Source organism: Podarcis tiliguerta, assembly GCF_965153285.1.
Source record: "Podarcis tiliguerta genome assembly, chromosome: 8".
In the NCBI taxonomy this organism is placed as follows: domain Eukaryota; kingdom Metazoa; phylum Chordata; class Lepidosauria; order Squamata; family Lacertidae; genus Podarcis; species Podarcis tiliguerta.
The window spans coordinates 48,559,327-48,579,813 of NC_139541.1; the positions used below are offsets into that span (position 1 = coordinate 48,559,327).

A 20,487-nucleotide genomic window follows, 5' to 3' on the forward strand; every position below is an offset into this window, starting at 1 on the left:
AGTCAGCAAGCCCTAGGCTCAGTGGTTTAGACCACAGCGCCACCCGCATCCCTAGGGGAAGCCTACCCTCACCCAAAAGTTATTTGAGTTTGCCAATCCCCCAAATCCCCAATACCTCCTGTGGTAGGTTGGGATGGGAGAGAGATCTTATTCAGTTCTTATTTAGAGGCAAACTTGCTTAATTCACACTTTCTGAACCAATATACAAATGGAAGCACAACCATCCTTTGAATGTTACACTTTGGCAAATTTTGCATAGAAATGCGTTAAAATAAAATAGAATAAATGCATACATTAGTGAAAACAACATACTCTAAATGCATTTTATTTGGGGAATTGCTTTTCAAAAATGTGTGTGTTGGGCAAAGGTGCACATAAACATGTTTATATTGGGATAAATTTGCACTAAAATGATGAATTATGGAATTATGGAGAACTAAATGTAAGACTGGAAAAATGAGACCCCCCCCCCTTTGTTTTTGTTTTAGAAAAACCAACATGGGCAGATTCACCCATCCCTCTGGGTGGGTGGGTGTTCACCACTTATGTTTGTAACTACTTGGTCCAGAGTACAGATTTGTCCAACTCTTATGTTCCAGTGTATTATGAATCAAGCATTTATTCCCCACAAAGAACTTCTCTGGCTTGAACTTTTCAAAAACATGTTTCTGCAAAATATGCCAGCAATGACTTTTCAGGTGTCCCTTAAGATTTCATTTATTTATTGTCCAAGACCTGGACATGAAGTACAGTCGTTGCTCATACACAGCTGTGAAAAAGCCTTCTAAAGCTTATATATCTTCATGCTCCAGAGAAATGTGCTCAGCTCTCTAACTCCCAAGGCTCAGAAGCCTTTTCTGAGCTGTGTCCTGTATCAGTAGTTCAGGGAGTGCACAGTTCCCTGGAGAAAGAGAAAGAGAGAGAGAGAGAGGGAAAGAGAAAGAAATGCATCTGTGGGACAGATCAGGGGTCTGTTTCACCTGCAATTACTGTCCAGGACTTAGGTAACTGTCTCTCTCTCTCCTCCTCCTCCCATATCCCTATATATTTTCATTGGAAAATTGAGGTGTTTCAGCAACAACAAGGAGAGCAAAATGAGTCTCACAACACTATGCAGCTGGAGATGGCTCTCAGAAAAGAGGTGAACTTTTGGCTCTTAATCACCAAGCAAATTCCAAATTTATCTGAGTGGTTTCCACCCATCACAGGTTTAACTGTGTTGTCAGGGCAGATGCTGAGAGGGGCATATGTGTTTCTTTTAGCTCAGTGATAGAGTCCATACCTTGTGAGCAAAAGCTCCCAGATCCAGTCCCCAAGATCTCCATACAAGGCTGAAAAAGACCCCTGCCTGAAACCACGGAGAGCAGCTGCCAGTCAGTGTAGACAATACTGAGCTAGATGGACCTCTAGTCTGTCAATGGACAATGGAACTACTAAGAGGCCCCCTCTGGCAGTCCTTGCACCCGAGGAGGTCTGTAGGGAAGGAGGCAATTTTTCAGCTCTTTGGAGCCTAAGTTGTTTGGGGTTTAAATGCTAATGGGAGCGCCTTGAATTGGGCCTAGAAACCAACTGGCAATCAGTGCAGCTATTTTAGAATAGGGGTTATACGAGTTCTAAATGGAACACCAGCTTCATTTTGGACTCTTCTTATAAAGGAGCTACAACCAACTAGAGCCACTTTGCTTGTGCCTTGATATTGGCAGAGACTTTTTGCTAAACATCTCCCATTGGCGTGTCCTCCCATTTCTTGAGACTGCTGCTTCCTTCATTTTACTGAGGAGAGCACTGTTTTATTTATCTGCTTGCACATTCCGGTTGCTAAATTTAGGGGTAGGGAGAAAAACTTTAAAATGCAAATATTTGGCTGTCCAGCTACAGCGTTCTGCTTCTCAAATGTGTCTTTTAGGATTTTTATATATATATATTTGGAATGCAGTGGAAATGTACAAAGAGTGGTCTCTCTTGCCGTGTCCTGTTAGGACAATGTCCTTCTATCATGTATAGGTAACTTTAACTGTGCAAACTTTGCTCCACAGAGGAAACAGTGAGCAAAACACAGGAAAGGATGGACTCTTTGAGCTGATATGCCCCGCAATAGGGATGTGCACTGACCACAAGATTTGTTTTGGATCCTGATTTGGTGCTTTGGGAAACAGTTAAAAATAATCAAAATTATATTTCATTTAATAATGTAACTTTGATTTAATTTAATTTAATAACTTTGATTTAAACGTATTAGGCTACCTGGGTGTGGTCGAGCCAAAGTTAAGCACCGAAAATGTGGTTTTCAATGGGGCTCTGCTTAGAAGAACTAGTATCTTGATTGTGCTCTCTGAATTTAAGTATTGTCCCCATCTTAATCCCTACACCCCGTTCTAGATAGATGACCAGACCAAGCTCTCTGAAATGAATTGTAAGTGGGCAAGGATGGGTCACGCATCCAGCTAGCTCCTCAAAAATATTGTGAACAGCCGCTTACAGGAATCCTTCCTACACGTTTGGGGCAGGGAGGGAAAATGTTTTTGTTTTGACCCAGTTGTACAAAGAATGCCTTCATCTTATCACGTGGAGAATAAAACTGGTCTCTGGCACTCCCCAGAATATCTTTATCTTGGCCCAGCCTGTGAGCATGGGCAGTTTGTATGGAAACCCAAGCAGGAGGTTGAATCAGGGACCAAGGGAGTTTATTTCCAAGAAGGGGGTTTGTTCCAAGCAGAGGCAGGCACATGTATGTGCTCAGGCATGAACAGCACCTTGGGCCACGCCATGGGAGATCAGGATGGTTGCTAACACATGAGCAGAATAGCCGTGGATGTTGCTTCAACAGCAGCATGGAATTCATTGAGGCTGTGTGCTGACATATCAGCACGATAATCTAAGATGTTGCTTCAGCAGCAGCCTGAATTTGAATAGGCCACATCTCTGCCCCCACAAGCAGAACCATCTTGAGGGGTTTTTTGTTTTTGTTTTTACAGCAGTGGCTCTGTTTGTATTGAGGAGGGGAAATGTATTGAGGAGGGGAGCTTCTCCACCCCCATCGTTCACTGACACTGAGGTCCAGCTCCGAGGGCCTTCTGGCGGTTCCCTCACTGCGAGAAGTGAGGTTGCAGGGAACCAGGCAGAGGGCCTTCTCGATGGTGGCACCCACCCTGTGGAACGCCCTCCCATCAGATGTCAAGGAAATAAACAACTATCTGACTTTTAGAAGACATCTTAAGGCAGCCCTGTTTAGGGAAGTTCTTAATGTGTGATGTTTTGTTGTGTTTTTAATATTCTGTTGGGAGCTGCCCAGAGTGGCTGGGGAAACCCAGCCAGATGGGTGGGGTATAAATAATAAAATTATTATTATTATTATTATGGCTTGGTCATGGTTTCTGGGGTGGAGCTTGAGAACCAGAAGATGATGTCAATGTGATCTCTTCAGGTCATAGGATGAACTATCTCGGGGAAGGCGTATTCAGGGTCTGCACTGGGTGTGAATCCTTCCCTCACTCAGCCACTCCATTAGAGTCTATAGTCTTATCACTGAATGTGGAAAGCCTAACCCCAGGATCACTAAAATCCTTTGCGAAACCAACTTGAGAGATGGCAGGACAGAGCTGGGGAAGGGCTGTAGCTGAGTGGAAGAGCATATGCTTTGCAAGCAAAAGGTTGCAGGTTCAGTCCCTGCTATCTCCAGGTTGGGCTGAGAAGCCCTAGAGAAACACTGCCCCTCATTGTTGACAATATTATCCAGATTGACCAATGCTCTGACTCAGTATATGTTCTGATGACCAAAAGTCCATGAGACCTACAGTCTTCTGGAAGCACCCTTAATGCCATTTTTCAAAAAGCAAGGGTGCTATTTCTTTTGCAATCCCCAGTATTAATCCAACGAAAAATCAAGGGTGTGTAGTTTGCTTTCACAAAGAAGGCTTTAGGAAATCCAGGGCATTTTCTCTTGAGAACTAAATTACATTCTCCAGCTTTTCGCTGCTTGTGTATGAATGTGTGCCCTGGCTTTGAAATGTCCTGCGAGGCATGGAACAATTTCATCAAGAAAAACCCACAAAATCTCCGCCCACCCCTGTCTCTTGTTGCCTGGCAAATGTCCAGCTGAGGAACCTGGACAATCTCAGGCAGAATCATGTCTCTCTGCCTAGCATCTCCTGCATTCCTCTCTGGTTATTGCTACTATAGGAGTGTGCAAATCAAGTACAGCAACTCCATGGGAGAGCATCTAGCTTTGAAAGCAGGAGATCCCAAGTTTGAACCCTGGTATCTCCAGGTAGGGCTGGGAGAGATCCCTTGTCAAAAACCTGGGGGAGCCCTGCCAGTCAGTGTAAACAGTACTGAGCTAGATGGGACAATAGTATAAGGAAGCTTCCTACATTCAAGTCCTGATTTCAGTCCTGCTATGTTTGTGTATCCGTACTTGGGGTGCAATGCTTTGGCAGCCTTTTTCTCAGATACTTGAACGAGTCTAGGCAGAAACACTTGGAGGGGCTGTGAGTGACTTCTGCTATATGTACTGTAGCTTGATTCCCCCTTGCTGACTGCAGCCAATTTCCATCCTCATCGCAATCTCTAAATGTGCAAATGTAGCTTTTCACGAAGACTTCTGGTGCTGACTTCCTCCAAAAGACACCAGCCTTGGCAATTGTGCAGTGAACTTCCAACAGCTTGGCAGAAACTATTCACCGGAGGGAGGGGGGATTATTTTCACACATCAACATAGTTTCTTCGTCTAAAACAAAACAAAACAAAAATCAATAGCAATTCTTGCTGCTGGACCAACAGGGGGAATATCTGTTTACAGTCCTTACTGCCTCATAACGCTTGGATTTGATTCTACCTGGTCCATGGAGGGAAACTTTAACACTTAGCCAGTCAACGGAGCCACTCCTGAGGGTTCTGCTCTCTTATAGCCTGTAGCCATATCAGAATTAGAAAAGGGAACCAATGTAACTCCACACCCATCGATTAAACCGAGGATGGAGCACTGGTGTATTTTCACTGGGAGAAAGTGGGGAGGAAAGATTCCCCTGTGGTTGAGGCCAGGGAACTATGTATGAGATTATGTATTGGTGTATATGCCATCAGAATCACTTAAGAATGCATTTCCCCTATTTACCATTTTAAAATGATAATAATATATATTTATATTATATAAAATATATTTATTGTTGCTAATAATATGCAGAGATGTTTAGTAGAATGTTATACAACACTGCAATAATTCACAGATATATAGAATAGTCTACAAGTTATTAAAAAATGCAAGTTTAATATTTTATTAAAAAGCCACATCAGTCATTTAAATATATTTCAATATTAATCTTCTTCTTCATTATCATTTCCCAAGTTATTTTACTATTTCATCTACATTCCCTACTCTTAGACTCCCCCCAGCAGGGACTATGGAGTCACTGGGTCTTGTTCTTTGTTGTGCCAATGTAAAATAAACAAACTCTTTAAAAAACAACAACACTACAATCCCCCACATGCTCCCCTATTAACATGTGTGTTGCTGAATTTTCTTTTGCTGATTTTACTCCCCATACGGTGACGACATGGCTAGGTGGCACAGCATATGGTTTACCTGCAGAAAGTCTCCAGTGCAATCCTTGGCATCTCTGGTTTACAAAAGCGAGCATGGAGTAGGTGATCATAAGAGCGGGATTTGGGAGGGGGGGACTCCTGCATGAGAGTGTGGAGAGCAAGGGTGGGTGAACCTGTCCATTGTGGTCTGCATGCCCAGGCATCTCCCCACCCTACAGGCTCGCAAAATTCCCTGAAAAATGAGACATGACACTAGTGTTTGGGTCAAATCAGGCCACAACTTTTATTGACCATAGATGTAAGACATTTGGTGTAGGCATTGGGGCCTCCCTCATTGGATTGCGAAGGGCAGGGGGAATGCTGGCCTGCAATGGTATCCACCAGGAAGGGTGAGCGGACTTCTCCCAGTTTCTTACTTTCCAGATCTTCACTTCCCCAGATTTCTAGATCAGTTTGTATTTTTTCAAGTTCTCATGAAAACACATCAGCATTTAAGTCCTTCTATGCACATTTTAAATGTAATCTTGTCTAATATACATATTTTGCAAAGCAAGTTTGCCTAATATCATGTCTTTTTCCATGATATTTTATGTGCACTTTAGCCTAATATAATGCATTCAACATTTGGAGAAATGTGAGTTGGAAAGGCTGGCTGTGTTTTGGTCCCCATTGTTTTGGAAAGTGTGAATTAGATTGAATATGAACCGACTCCAATTTATCCCTCATCCCTAGCGGAGTGTTCCATCCAATTCTGGTGTAGCCTATGGACAGGTACGCTGACCAGCCATAAGGCACATGGGTGTCCTTTTCTAGCTCTGCATTATCTTTTCGAGTTGGAACATATTATTTCATCCTTGTATCATTTAACAAGCTCATAAAATAAATCGTAGAAACCTTATGCTCTGGTTTTGATAGGTCAAAGGCATTTATTTTGAACTTGGCTATTTAATTTTGGTCCACTGTTGGGAATTTTTTCTTACAAATTCCTTGTGGAATCTTCCTACCTTCCTTTCTTCCTTTTCCTCTCTCTCTTCCTCCCTCCTTGCGTGCCCTTGATTCCATGCCTGTCAGATTTGCCCATATGAATCAGACTCGCATATTAAATCAGCATTGAAAAAACCAAACAACAATAACAGCAATGCACAGTTTTAGCAATGTTTTCCAGAAATAACTGAAATGTGGCTGAGGCAGTGTTCAAAATAAAATGGAAACTGTGCAAGTTACACAGACATATTTTTTTCAGGCAGAGAAATAAATACAGCCATGGATAACAAAAGGTCTCACAAAGAAGCACATAATGATTTTACATTTCATGCTGGGACATAATCCAGCATGATCGTAACTCAGAGAGGGAGAGAGACGTATTGCTCATTCCCAAATCTTCACAAGTAACATTGAATTATATTCATTTTATTTCAGGAAAGGAACCCGACTTTAACAAGCTTATGCTACAGAAGGAAAGGCTGAATGAATCTTGAAACAGGGAGCCCAAGACAGTAGCAGGTCTTTTTCAGGTGAGTCACTTGTTTCTATAGTTTATCAGAATTTCAAAATGTACCCTTAGAAATGATCTACAACAGCCTAGAAGAAATGACATGGGGCTTCAGGCTCATCATTATTACGACTACTGTTTAGGGAGTTAAGTTCACCTTAGAACTTACATACTTGGGATACTAATTTTGTCTGTTCAGGGGGCTATTATATTCCAGGGGAGCATTCAGGTTGTGCAGTTCCACTCCCACCCTCATGTTGAAGTGGTCCAGCACAAAAGCTGTGGCATTTCTATGGAAAGTCAAAGGAAACCAAGATAAGCACAGCGACAATTTGCAGTGTTGGCAACAACATAATCCAATCAATAATTTCACATCTGTAGTGGGAAAGGAAACCTTGGTTTCGACTGAGCTCTAAGCAATCAAGTCAAACTTGCTGATAAATTCTAATTCAACAGTTTTTACCGTAGACACTCCCTTTGAAATATTTTTTGTCGGAATTTGATGACTGTGAGGCCAACTGCAGAGTATCCTGGCTGACTGAAATTTTATCCCTCTGGATTCTGAATGTTGCCATTTTTTATGTCTAAATTGGGTCCATTTTATGCCCTTGCATGGAGATTGGCCCTGTTTGTGGTATAGGAGGAGGTCAGTAGGGTATGAAATCTCAGTGACTCAGGAGAATGTATTTGTTTTTAATTACATGGACCTCTTTATACAGTTAACATGTGAAGGTGATTCATGTCACAAGAACATGGTACCAGTGTTCCTGCCTCAAATCGACAACATTGGCTCTGGTTTGGGAATTACAGAAAAAAATTATAAGGGACTTTGTACCTAGTCCAACCCCTATAGCAGGGATGGGGAACCTCAGGCCCCAGATTGATTGCGGCCCTCTAGGCTTCTCTATCTGGCCCTCAGAACTCTTCCCAGGCCACACCCCTCACTGGCCCTGCTTCATATCCCAAGTCTTTTTCCTTGGCTTCAACTCTGGTAATGCCTCTTGCAAGTCAGGATGTTAATAGAGAGGAGTGTGCTTGTGTGTGCCGTAGGTTAAATGTACACGTGTTGCTCCACCCACTTTTGCCTCTAGCCCCACCCACCACTGGCATGTGGCTCTGAGAAGTTTTCCCAAAGGGAATGTGGCCCTTGAGCTGAAAAGGACCTCATCCCTGAGATATGGGAAACACCCAACAGATGCCTGCCTCCTTTCTCTTTGAAGTCTTCCAGCAAGGGAAGGCCCTTCAGGCAACACCAGAGAGCAAGGCTTTGGATGAAGGCGCACTATGATGATGTCACAATGACATGGAGAGAAACCATTGCGGGGGATGCCATTTTCAGTGGCCTCCCTGTGTTGCCCCAAGTTTGTAGATCTTACTCAGGCAGGCAATGATGCTTGGCTCCTGTGTTTTCTCGGGCTTTTGAATGCATTTTTTAAAAAAGCTTTCTGTTGTAGTATTTCATCTCCTGTTGCTTGTGAATTGTATTTTAAGATATGTGGTTTTCATTAGCCAATCTGACCCTCCGGGGAAAGTGCCTTGCATTTTACATGATTGTATTCTGCACAGAGAAAGGTAGCTCACGGACATTGGGTGCTTATTCTTTCCTTTGCTCTCCGTACAGAACGTGAGAGGTTATGATTTCCAGCCTCTGCCAGTGAAGGAAACCAGGCCATGTGTGAAAGAACAAATCTTGCTCGCTGTTAGCATTTGACCTTTTAGAAAACTGATTTCCCCAATTTCCTGATCCAGGCATCGAGGAAGTCTTACCAAGGGAACATTCACAGAGTATTCGGGGAGGAAAGAAAGGAAAAAGAATCATTAATAATTCAAATTGCCTGAATTAAGGCAGCAGGTCCATTCTTTATGCAGTGTTTGAATCAGTATAATCTTATTTCCTTTATTTCCTGTGCAACCTTTTATTAAATCCCATTTTGTCACTGCACAGCATTAGGTCTCCCCCCTCCCACCACGCTCTGAAAGAGGAGATACGGTAGGGGGAAGAGCTTCCAAAATGCTCCTCATCCAAATTTCTCCCCAGACAAATTGTTTATTTTAAGCATGCAAAGATTTACCATTCCTCAACAAGTCCAATGTAGCTAACAATATAACTTAAAACAATAGCTCAACGGGTTGTTTTTTAAGAAAAAATTGACAACAGCAATAAAGCAGACAAAAATGAAGCTTTACTCAAAGCACACCCACGGAAATTAATGGAGTTTACCTAGTCATATCCATTAATTTCCATGGGTCTATCCCGAATAAACTCTGTTGAATACCACCCTATGGTTCCAAGGCAGGAATAGGGAACCTCCAAGCCAGGGGTTGAATGTGGCCCTCCAGGCCTCACTATCTGGCCCTTAGAACTCTCCCCAGACCACACTGCCTCTCTAGCAAACACACTCTTTACTGGCCGCTGCTTTGTACCATCCTTGAGTGCTTATGCCTTTGAACATAGGTTTGCTCACAAGGTGATGCTGTCCTTGGGCTGAAAAGGTTTCCACCCTCACCCTCCTTGAACAAATGATTAAAATGAACACCCATCGACACCCACCCACCTCCCAGTCCTCAAATCAGTCATTAACCCACCCTACATGCACTTAGGTTGTCAAAAGGTGCTTGCCTTCTGCCTCCAGAACATGCTATTAGGGCAGCCTTAGCCACCTTATCCTCCACGTTTGCCCTTCAAATATTGATTTGCCTTCGTTGCTCACACCTTAATTACATTGATCTCGTTTGCACATACTTGTCATTCAAACTGCTTAGCAATTAGAGGAGGGTGACTAAGGAAGGTATTCATTTACATGCAGCCAGGTAACGCTTTTATTTAATAAAGTTTTCAATCTTCGAATGTGTTTTAATATGGTATTGCATGCTTTCCCCTTCAAATTGCATGTCGCTTTGAGGCCAAAAAAAGAAATTAAAATGCAGCAAGCAACTATAAATAAATAAAGTAAGTAAGGTCTATTCATGGAGGAGAGGTCCATTGATGCCTGTTAGCCATAATGGCTGTGCTCTGACTCCACAGTTAGAGGCAGCCATGGTTCCAAATACTGTACCTGTTGCTGGAAACCACTGGAGGAGAGAGCGCTCTTGTGCTCGAATCCTGCTTGCAGGTTTCCCACAAACATCTGGTTTGTCAGGGTGAGAACGGGATGCTGGACTAGAAAGGCCATTGAACTGATCTAGCAGGCTCTTCTTCTTGTGTTGTTAATGTTCTTGTGTTCTTAAGGTAGATGTAATCTGTCTACCAGGACGCAGGTGGCACTGTGGGTTAAACCACAGAGCCTACATTGGCGATTCGAATCCCCGCAACAGGGTGAGCTCCCGTTGCTTGGTCCCTGCTCCTGCCAACCTAGCAGTTCGAAAGCACATCAGAGTGCAAGCAGATAAATAGGTACCACTCCAGCAGGAAGATAAACGGCGTTTCCATGCGCTGCTCTGGTTCACCAGAAGCGGCTTAGTCATGCTGGCCACATGACCCGGAAGCTGTATGCCGGCTCCCTCGGCCAATAAAGAGAGATGAGCGCTGCAACCCCAGAGTCGACCATGACTGGACCTAAGAGTCAGGGGTCCCTTTACCTTTTTAATCTGTCTCCCAGCCTCATCTCAGAATTGTAGGGGAAAGAAGTCACACTGCTTAAGAACAGTAGTATGTCTTCGAATACCAGTTGCTGGAGAATATGCGTGGGAGAGGGGGAAATTGGGACCATGCCCTGATTGCGGGCTTCCGATTGGCATCCGCTTGGCCACTGCGTGAAATAAGGTGCTGGGCTAGATAGACCTTTGTTCTGATCCAGCAGGCAACAAAAGAAGTGCCCCGGAGGATCAGACCTAAGGTGCAAGCATAAATATGCAAAGAGGGTGCCTCTGGGGAGTTTCCATGCAGGCTATGAAGACAACAGCCCTTCCTCCCTTACATGGTCCCAAGGGGTTTCAAATCTAAACTGACACAGAGAAAGGAAAAGGAGATGGAGGAGGCGAAGACAGGAGAAGAACATGGATTTTTAAAATTACAGTAACACATATTTTGGCTTGAATACAGCAGGAAGTGGAGAATATGGGAACCTGCGGTGGGGGGGACCTACCTCACAGGACTATGACTGTGAGACAACATATGTGAAATACCTTGAACCATCAAAAGTCCCATAATTAATATAATATAATATAATATAATATAATATAATATAATATAATAATATAATATAAATACTGCTCATTGGCCGAAATGGCTTCTAAGTGGTTTCTAAGTATAAAAAGAATTAGAAAAAATATAGCCACACACATTTAAAATGCACAATAAAAATAATAAGCAAAACATTAAAATGAAACACCCATAATTAAAATGTACAATAAACAAGCCAATCAAACCAGCATAATAGTTAAAACCGCAATTAAAGCAGTTAACAGAGGAGGTTCAAGTGGATCAGGGGAATGCTTGTCTAAAGACGTGTGTCTTCAAGAACAAGCAGAATGCCAATACTGATGGAGCCTCTATTATTTCAGCAGGTAGAGCATTCCACAACACTGATGCTGTCAGTGAAAAAGCCCACCTCTGTGTTACCACAGCCCAATAATCACCAGACTGTTGCAAAACTAACTAGGTTCTATCTGTTGATCCTTATGGCCCTACTGGGTAGTGGTTGAGAAGGTGGTCTATTGCTACTGTATTAGATCATACTTCTACAGTCAACAACAATGTGGGATGAGGGCTACTTTACATTAGCACAACCCCCAGAAGCCTCTGAAACCACAGTCACAACTGTATGTGGTGAAGATTGCTCAGGACAGATTTTTGATGCAAAAGAGAATTGGTGAATAGGCATTAAACTGGCTGAAACTGGGCAAAAAGCGCTCCTAACTTTATATATCAGGGTCTGCACAGCGGCGACTGATCAGGAAAGAGGTTTGGGGGTTGTGGTAGATCAGTCAAAGAAAATACTGGCCCAGTGTTTGGCTGTGCTGGAAAAGGTGAATTCCATATTAGGGATCATTAGGAAAGGAATTAAGAGTAAAACTACCAATATCATAATTCTGCTATATAAATCTATGGTTTTTTGAATACTATACGCAATTCTGGTTGCCCCATGTAACGCAAGCAATGCACAAAGGGGAGGGCAGTTTTACTGTCAATAGTATTCCCACACATGTCTCTTGCGAGGCAAGATATTACACACACACCTTCAATATGTTTCCTATGTTGATTAATTAAGAAATAAAATTTATGCTTTTAACCGCCCCCTCTGAAATACCAGGTTTGCAAAAGAAGCAAAAAAAAAAAAAAAAAAAAAAAAGCAATGTGCCTCATTCTAGAGAGCAAAGTGGAAAGAATCAGATGACTGTTTAAAGAAGCAAAGAGTCAACCATTCATAAGAGCTCACGGTTTCCATGCCAACGCAGTTCCCTAGGGGATATCTAAGGAGAGACAAATGCCGTGAAATTTCTAAAAAGCATGCTTAGCTTGGGAAGCCTTCTCCAGAAGGCTCTGTGTGTGTGTGTGTGTGTGTGTGTGTGTGTGTGTACGCGCATTCCACCTGTCTCCCAAACTGATTTTGTAATGCCACGATTTGTATATTAGTGTTCAGTCACTTTGTTCCTGTCATATCCCCCATCATCAGACCCTTAATCCCACAACCGTCTCCATAATATGCAAGAGCAGACGCCAAGGGTCAGGCTTCAGGGCAAACAAACTCTCCTTCATGGAAAGTTATGAAGGAATATCTGAATGACTGCAGAGATATCATTTGGTGTATGATTTCATTTTACAGATTTATAAACCGCTTCACAGCTTGAGGCTACCCAAGTGGTGCCTGATGTAAACAGACACACAGATGTTGGTGTGTTTTACGGTTAATTTTAATTATCTTTACATGTTTTTAACTGTTTTAACATTTCTTCTTAGAGGTCTGACAAAAATCAAGTAGTATAAAATAAAATAACTCACATAAACATGCCCACAGCTCTGCATCCCGCAACCATACAAGTGAGATGAATCATCGCAGTACAAAGGGCACATTCTAGCCAGATTAAAGCACTTGAGGAAAGTGACGGCAAGGCTAGTGAGCAATGCATGACTCCCAGGGGTGAGGTAGAGAGGCCTGTGGTTGCATTTGGACCCCTGGGCCTAAAGTTCCCACACACGCTCTATAATCTCCTAGTGGCTCAAGCAGGCTAATCCCCAATTTTTCTTTCCTCTCTGTCTCCAGGTTAATACTTTCGACATTCCATAATTTAGGTGTCTCCACCATAGACTTTATTGCTGGGCTTGTTCTAGTCCACTTTATGGGGTTTTCTCCATGAATCGACACCCGCATCTTCCATTATAGGAAATGATGATAATAAAACAGGACTAACAGATAGATACACATCTCTGACTGCCAGGTCTGCAGCTGGGTGCAATCTGCTTGAAGCAGAATCTGCTGCCATCCCTAACAACCTACTCCTTTGGATGCCTAAGGCGAGGGCCACCACTTTGAGGTTTTTTGTTTACAATCAAGCGGTATATAATTTTTTACAGACTAAAATAAATGAATAGGTGCTCGTTTTCTGATATGGAGATTTCTCAGCTGCTTCCTCAGCCGATCTGGCATTCCATTTTCTTAGGTCTGCATTGAAGATCCCTTCATTTCAATATCCATTTGGAAAGTAGCACGTATGTGATTCAGCTGAACATCTTACCAGGTTTGTTTATTGCAGCTCTCTTGGAAATTAGAAGATTTAGTACATAAAGGGAAACACTGTGAAGTTTATTTCCCCTTCCTGGTGCTTTTTCAAACACTCTAGAGAGGTTTTTGAACACCCTTCAAAAAGCCTTTGCAGCTGCAAAACTTACCAGTCCTCTTGCATTCATCTAAATTAAGCAGAACTTTCCTCCCTGCTCACATAAAGGTTCTTTATTCAAATTGGTCTTCTGTTGCTGGAAACAGTGAGATTATCATGTAGTCAATGAGATTTGGCTATGTAAACTGTGGTCAAACAAACCTAATTCAGAGCGAGGGCAAAATCTTTACTCTGCAACAGTTTTAATTGCCCTCTGTGGACAGTTTTGGGACCAGTTCTTTTTAACTTGATCATCGGTGATTTGAAGTTAGGAGAAAGCAGTAACGTGGTCAGGTTTCTTGATAATCCCACAGTTTGAGGTGTGTGTGTGTGTGTGTGTGTGTGTGAGAGAGAGAGAGAGAGAGAGAGAGAGAGAGAGAGAGAGAATTGTTGCACATTGGGACAAAAGCTCTCAATTTCACATACACACCCTTGGAGTCTGAACTGGTGGTGACTGACCAGGAAAAGAATCTTTTGGTTTTGGTCAATAAGTTGATGAAAATGTTAACCCGGTATGCAGTTGTTGTTCAATATGCAAATTTCATGCTAGGTATCATAAGGGATGGAATTCCTTGGCTGAAATCTGATTGGCTCCACTCTTTAAAATAACGGTTTTTGATAGGATGGGAATTCTATATGTGGTGTTATAGCAAAAACGGACCATTCACATTTATTTATTTTTATGATTTTATTAAGTTTCCTGGCCATCATTAGATTTTACAGTGATGGAAAAATAAACTTGCATGTGTGAACCAGCTACAAATAAGCCCTTAGTCAGGCCTTTTATGTTGAGGAAATCTAACAGCTCTCTTCATGCATTGAGAGAGAATGCAGGCAGGCTGAAAGTGGAAGGGGGCCTTGCATGCAAGTCTTTTTCCAACACCCCTTTTCATGTAATATTTATATCGCCCACCCACTTTTGCCTTTGGCCCCGTCAACCACTGGCATGTTGGAAGGTTGCCCAATCAAGAATGTGGCCTTAGGCTAAGCAAAATCCCCCACCTGGACTTTAGTCCAGATCCATGGAAATGGATGTGAAGAGAATCAGTGTGAAACATCCAGATCCCAAATGCAGGCTGGCCAATTTGATGCTATTGAATATTAATAACAGGAAAAAAACAAAAAATGGGGATTTGACACTTGACAGTCATCCTAGCATTTTTGAACTCATTGGAAAGAACATTGAAAGGCGGGAGCACATTTCATTCTACGCAAGCATTGCCTATAACCTTAATTTTTAATAAAATGAAAGCAGAAACATTTGGGAAATGGCCCAGAATATCACAAAGGGAGCCAGCCTTCACAGCATTGAAGATGGATACAACACTGGTTATATTTCAGAAAGGGGGAAAGGACACCAGGCTATTCAAGCACTGCAGGGAACACGGTCTGGTCATGTTTACATGTTGACTGAGGTTACCATACTTTTCTGTGTATAAGACTAGGGGTTTTTCTTAACGAAAAAAAATAATGTTAAAAGGGGGGGGGGTAGTTTTATACACAGGGGCAATCCCCCCCCCCCATTTTCTTAATTTTGAGTCCCCAAAAATAGGGGGCGTGTTATACATGGGGGCTTGTTATACGCAAAAAATACAGTACGTATTAATTGCAGAGGAACAACATGTACAGTGGCTATGTATGTGCTCCTAAGACAAAGCTTTTAAAATCCCAATTATTAAAAACCTTTTGCAGAAGGGAAGTTGGGTTAGTCTGTGGCAGCAAAAACAGCAGCAGTGTCTTGTAGCAACTCAAAGACTAACAAATGCTAGAAGCTTTTGCCGTAATACATTTGTTAGGGTGGCCACAAAGTAAGTTCCAGTCAGAGGAGATTCATTGAAATGGACGGACCTAAGTTAGTCATGCACATTAATTTCAGATAGCCCAGAGTTGGACTATCACTGGCTACAACCCTTAGTGTGTACCAAGACTAGTTTTTCATACCAGATATGATGCTTTAATCCAGGCTTACCCAACCTAGTTCTTTCCTGCAGTTTCTGGACTGTAACTCCCATGATCCCTGGCCATTGGCCATGCTGGCTGAGGAAAATGGGAGCCAGATGTTCTACAACATCTTTAGGGCACCAGGTTGCTTATCCCTCCTTTATCACCCATTGTTCAGGCAGCCCAGTTGACGATGGCAGGTTGGAACGGTCAATTCTGTTCCTGCCTCTTGCTAAAGCAGGAAACAAACATTGCCTTCTGGTATACATGTTAGAGCTGCCTTTTGGTAATAACGTGTCCAACTGCCTGAAAGCGGAAATTAGCCACCTGATTGAAAGCGTGCCTTATAAATATTAACTATGACTTGCCTTCTAAATATAGAAAGCATATTAAAGCATCTCGCTAATAAGCAGATGGCCTCTCTTTCCCACTTGCCATCATTATCCACTCCAGACCTCTGCTGTGACACTGAGGAGAGGAACTCATCACTTGACCTTTTTTCCTCTCTCCACTGGATTACTTGGGTAAATGTGGACAAGGTGTGGAGTCTTGTGTTTACAGCTGGTGCCTACCCCACCCCTGTCCCCCACAACCGAGTCTTACATAAAGGTAAAGGTAAAGGGACCCCTGACCATTAGGTCCAGCAGTCGACTCTGGGGTTGCGGCGCTCATCTCGCTTTATTGGCCGAGGGAGCCGGCGTACAGCTTCCAGGTCATGTGGCCAGCATGACTAAGCCGCTTCTGGCGAACCAGAGAAGTGCACGGAAACGCCGTTTAGCTTCCCGCTGGAGGGGTACCTATTTATCTACTTGCACTTTGATGTGCTTTCAAACTGCTAGGTTGGCAGGATCAGGGACCGAGCAACGGGAGCTCACCCCGTCGCGGGGATTCGAACCGCCAACCTTCTGATCGGCAAGACCTAGGCTCTGTGGTTTAACCCACAGTGCCACCTGCATCCTTACATAGGTAGCTGCTTCATACCACTGGCCCACCTAGTTCAGCATTGTCTACAGTGACTGGAAGAGGGTTCAGCAGTCCTAACAGGAGATGGTTGGCATTCAACCTGGGGCCTTCTGCATGCCAAACATGTTCCACTGCTATGGCCCTTTTCTTCCAAGTAGGAACAAAATGGGAGGCTGCCTCAAACAGAGTCAGACCATTGGTCCATGTAAATCAGAAGGGTCTGCACTGACTGCCAGCATCTCTCTAGGGTTTAAGACAATGGAGATCTCCAGTCCAACCTGAAGATGCTGGATGTTGAATCAGGGACTGTCTCCTTGCAAAGCAGGTGCTCCGCCACATCTTCCTATCAAGATAGGGATATAGGAAGCTGCCTTATATTGGGTCAGACTGTTGGGCCATATAGATCTGTGTGGTCTACATTAACTGACAGGAGCTCTCCAGGGTTTCGGGTGGGGTCATTCCAGTCCCTAACTGGAAGGATTTAACCTGGGACCTTCTGCATGCAAAGCAGATGGTCTACCACTGAGCTAGGACTTTTCCCACTGAGCAACAGTGGGTTAAGCTGATCGCCAACAAAAGCAGTTCTGTATCATCATGCATATGATCCAAAGAAGGTTTTTTCTTTTTCTTTTGCACAATACCTTGTCAAATGCCTGTGCATTTTTAGTTTGGGAAGGAAAGACATGAAGGAGCCAAAGAAAGTGACAGCTGCATCAAATTGCTCAGGCTTAGGGCTCTGTGCAAACATTAAGAACAGGGGGATGGACACACACACACACACAGAGAGAGAGACTGCCATTGAGGAATTGAGGATTCCTAAGGTATTGGTTCTGCTTTGGTATACAAGGCTAGTCAATTCAGAACTCCAAAATCCAGGAAGAAGTTTCAATGAGGACAATTTCAGAAGCATCCAAAAGGCGTGTTCAAAATGTAGCCTTCTGCAAAGAAAGGAATATGAAGTTCACAACAGATGGCAATGATAAAAGTGGCCTTTCTGACTTTAATTATGGTAGTTTCTGGTTTCAAAAATAATACGTTATACTGTGTCACCATAATTCAGGATCACCCAATAACCTCTTTACCGTGATGCTTCAATGTAAGTTGTTGTTATTTTTGTTGTTTGTTTTTATTTCATTTTTCACAATTTGTATTACGTGTGCTTATATTATAGTTAGCCTGCTTCACACTTCCTTCAGCAATTTGGGAACTGAAATGTAACTTTTCTTCAAAATTCTCTAAAAAAAAGGTGTCTACAAAAATGGGAATATTAGGGGAAAGTGTGCATGAAAATGCATATTTTAGTGAAAATAACATTATAATGGATGAAATTATAAACATTTCATGCCAAAGTGAAATTTTATTATAATATTAGGGGAAATGGCATACAAAGAAATGTGCATATCAGGAGACATGCACACTGAAATGCTAATAAATTTTCATGGTGACTTAAAAAATAATAATTCAGAAACTGATGCAAAAATCAGATGAAACTGACCTTAAGATTGGAAAAGTGAGAAGTTGCAAGAAACCAAAACTGACAGATTCATCCATTCATAGTCATGGATTGTGCTGGAGTGAGTGGGGCACAAACTGTCCAGGCCTAATCTAGGGACAATTAAGACAAGAGATGGTTGTTCGGTAACACAAACCATTTTCATTCTTCTCCCCCGTTGTCTCAACTTTTAAATCAGCTTGCATTCCAGCAGAGCTCCAGATTATGTTGTTCTTGTCGAGACTTTCCCCTGTCTCTCTGCTGGATGCTGAAAGCTTTTGATCAATATAGTGTAGAAATCTTCAGACTGACTCTGCCAAAAGCAGCCTGCAATGAGCACCGGTGACTGAAATATTTAACAGTTGAATCTTACCTATAAATCACTTGGAAAAGGTGGTGAAGAGATACATAAATACTTAACGATTGCTGGCAAACGGATGAGCTGGAATTGTAGCTGACGTCACTGAAAATTTGTTGCCACCACAATCTTCATTTATTTTCAAAGCCTCAATACCTAAGGAAATGGAGTGTTCTTTCCCTTTCATTAAGTACTGGTGGCCTACAGCTAGAATAATAGAAAACTCAATATTGCCATGTCCAGGGTTGCGTGGCATTAAGAGAGAGAGGGGGGGGGCGGGGCAGAATCCATAAGGCTTGCCAGGGAATCATAAAAACCTCTAGAACAACTTTGCCAACTTGGTGCTCTCCAGATCTTTTGCAATCTGACTCCCACCAGTAAACCTCCTTCCTAACCAATACAAAGATGGATCCAGGAGCACCCGAAATTACATACCTGCTCCTTCAGAGGGAGTGCAACCCTGACATTTATTATGACATAACCTTTCTAATTCTTTCTAACACGTGTGCCACAATAAACCATTTAGTCTTTCAAAGTTAAGCAGGAAGCAAGTTTAATATGCAACAAATCTCTCCCCCCCCCCCCGGTTTACGTCACCATGTGGAGGCTCCATGAGAGGCTTTGCTGGATCAGACCAAAGGCCCATCTAGTCCATCACCCTGTTCTCACAGTGGCCAACCAGATGCTGATAAGAAACCTATAAGCGGGACAATGGCACCACAGCTCTCTTCCCAGAAACTGGTATTCAGAAGCATTCTGCCTCCAACACCAGAAGTAGAACACAACCTTTGCTGTTCATAGCGATAGATAGCCTTATCCTCCAATAATTTGTCGAGCCCCACATTTAAAGGCAACCATCTTGAAATAAATGCATTGAAATAAATATGGGAGGATTGCAGGGAGTTTCCCCGTAAAACAATCTTCTGCAAAATGCCCCTAATGATACTAGCTTTTTTCACATCTCTGAGGATGTGAGACTAGCCTTTAAAGCATCGTTTTTGGACAGGACTAGTAAAAAAAAGCACCCAACATTGCTGCATAATTAAGCCTTGATCAACAGCTTGCTTTCATAATGTTGCAGAAGGGATTGCCTCAGCTTACGGTTCACTTCACTGGGAATTTTTGCTTGCTGGACACATTTTGTGTTATTTTTAAGTGGTATGGGGGGGGGGGAGAGGCAGGAGTGGAGAGGCAATGTTACAGTAGCCCCAAATAATGAAACAGTGAGGATCCTATTTTCCATCCTGTGCATAGCCCAGATCCACAAATCCCTTGGCACCCACAGCTCGAACGGCAGGATTTTACGCAAAACTTCCAAGTGGCGTGCCAACATTGCCTTCTTAAGTATTAATAATCGGCATAGGGCTGGCACTGTTATTCTTTGCAATAATAAAGACATTTAAGAAAAAGAACAGCTTGTGTTGCTAATTTTAAATACTTAGTCTGGGGAATGTTGATCTTAATTTTATTCCCAGTAAGAAAATATTACTGAGCGGGAAAGGAGCAGTCATAAGAAAGAGAAGGATATCACCTATGAATAAGCGAGAGTCATCTCCCCTTGACAGAGGAAAAATAGCAGGAAATGTTGAAAATTGCTGCATCCTGAAATGAATTCTCTCTTTTTTTTAAGAATAATTTTTTATTAACCGACCAATCACATCAAATCAAACCAAATTACATAAATTCCAAATTGCACAGCCGAATTTTAATTTTTTGTTGGGGGTACCCATATTTCAAGTTCCGAAGGGGATCCAATCAACTTCTTGCTTCTTGCTGCTGTCTCCACAAGCTGGTTAGAACAGTTTGTAATCCTGCGTGGATATTTTTTTTAATCCAGTAGCCATATCCAGACGTTTTCCATATAACATCACTTCCATACATCAA

The 20,487-nt window shown here is 42.6% G+C and overlaps 1 protein-coding gene and 1 long non-coding RNA gene across 2 annotated transcripts in view; one reads left to right on the top strand and one right to left on the bottom strand.

The window, feature by feature from the left end:
* The window catches only part of SMPD3 (sphingomyelin phosphodiesterase 3), a 124,458-nt gene that overhangs the window by 32,496 nt on the left and 71,475 nt on the right, over window positions 1–20,487 (top strand). Inside the window, exon 2 of the mRNA XM_083452677.1 lies at window positions 6,961–7,055. The gene's annotated coding sequence lies outside the window, so the exon portion shown is untranslated. The remainder of the gene's footprint in view (window positions 1–6,960; window positions 7,056–20,487) is intronic.
* On the bottom strand, window positions 3,374–8,285 carry LOC310683158. The gene is made up of 3 exons (XR_014514308.1): window positions 8,135–8,285; window positions 7,207–7,323; window positions 3,374–4,726 (listed from the first exon to the last, which is right to left on the bottom strand). It is a non-coding gene; the product is annotated as an uncharacterized lncRNA (long non-coding RNA).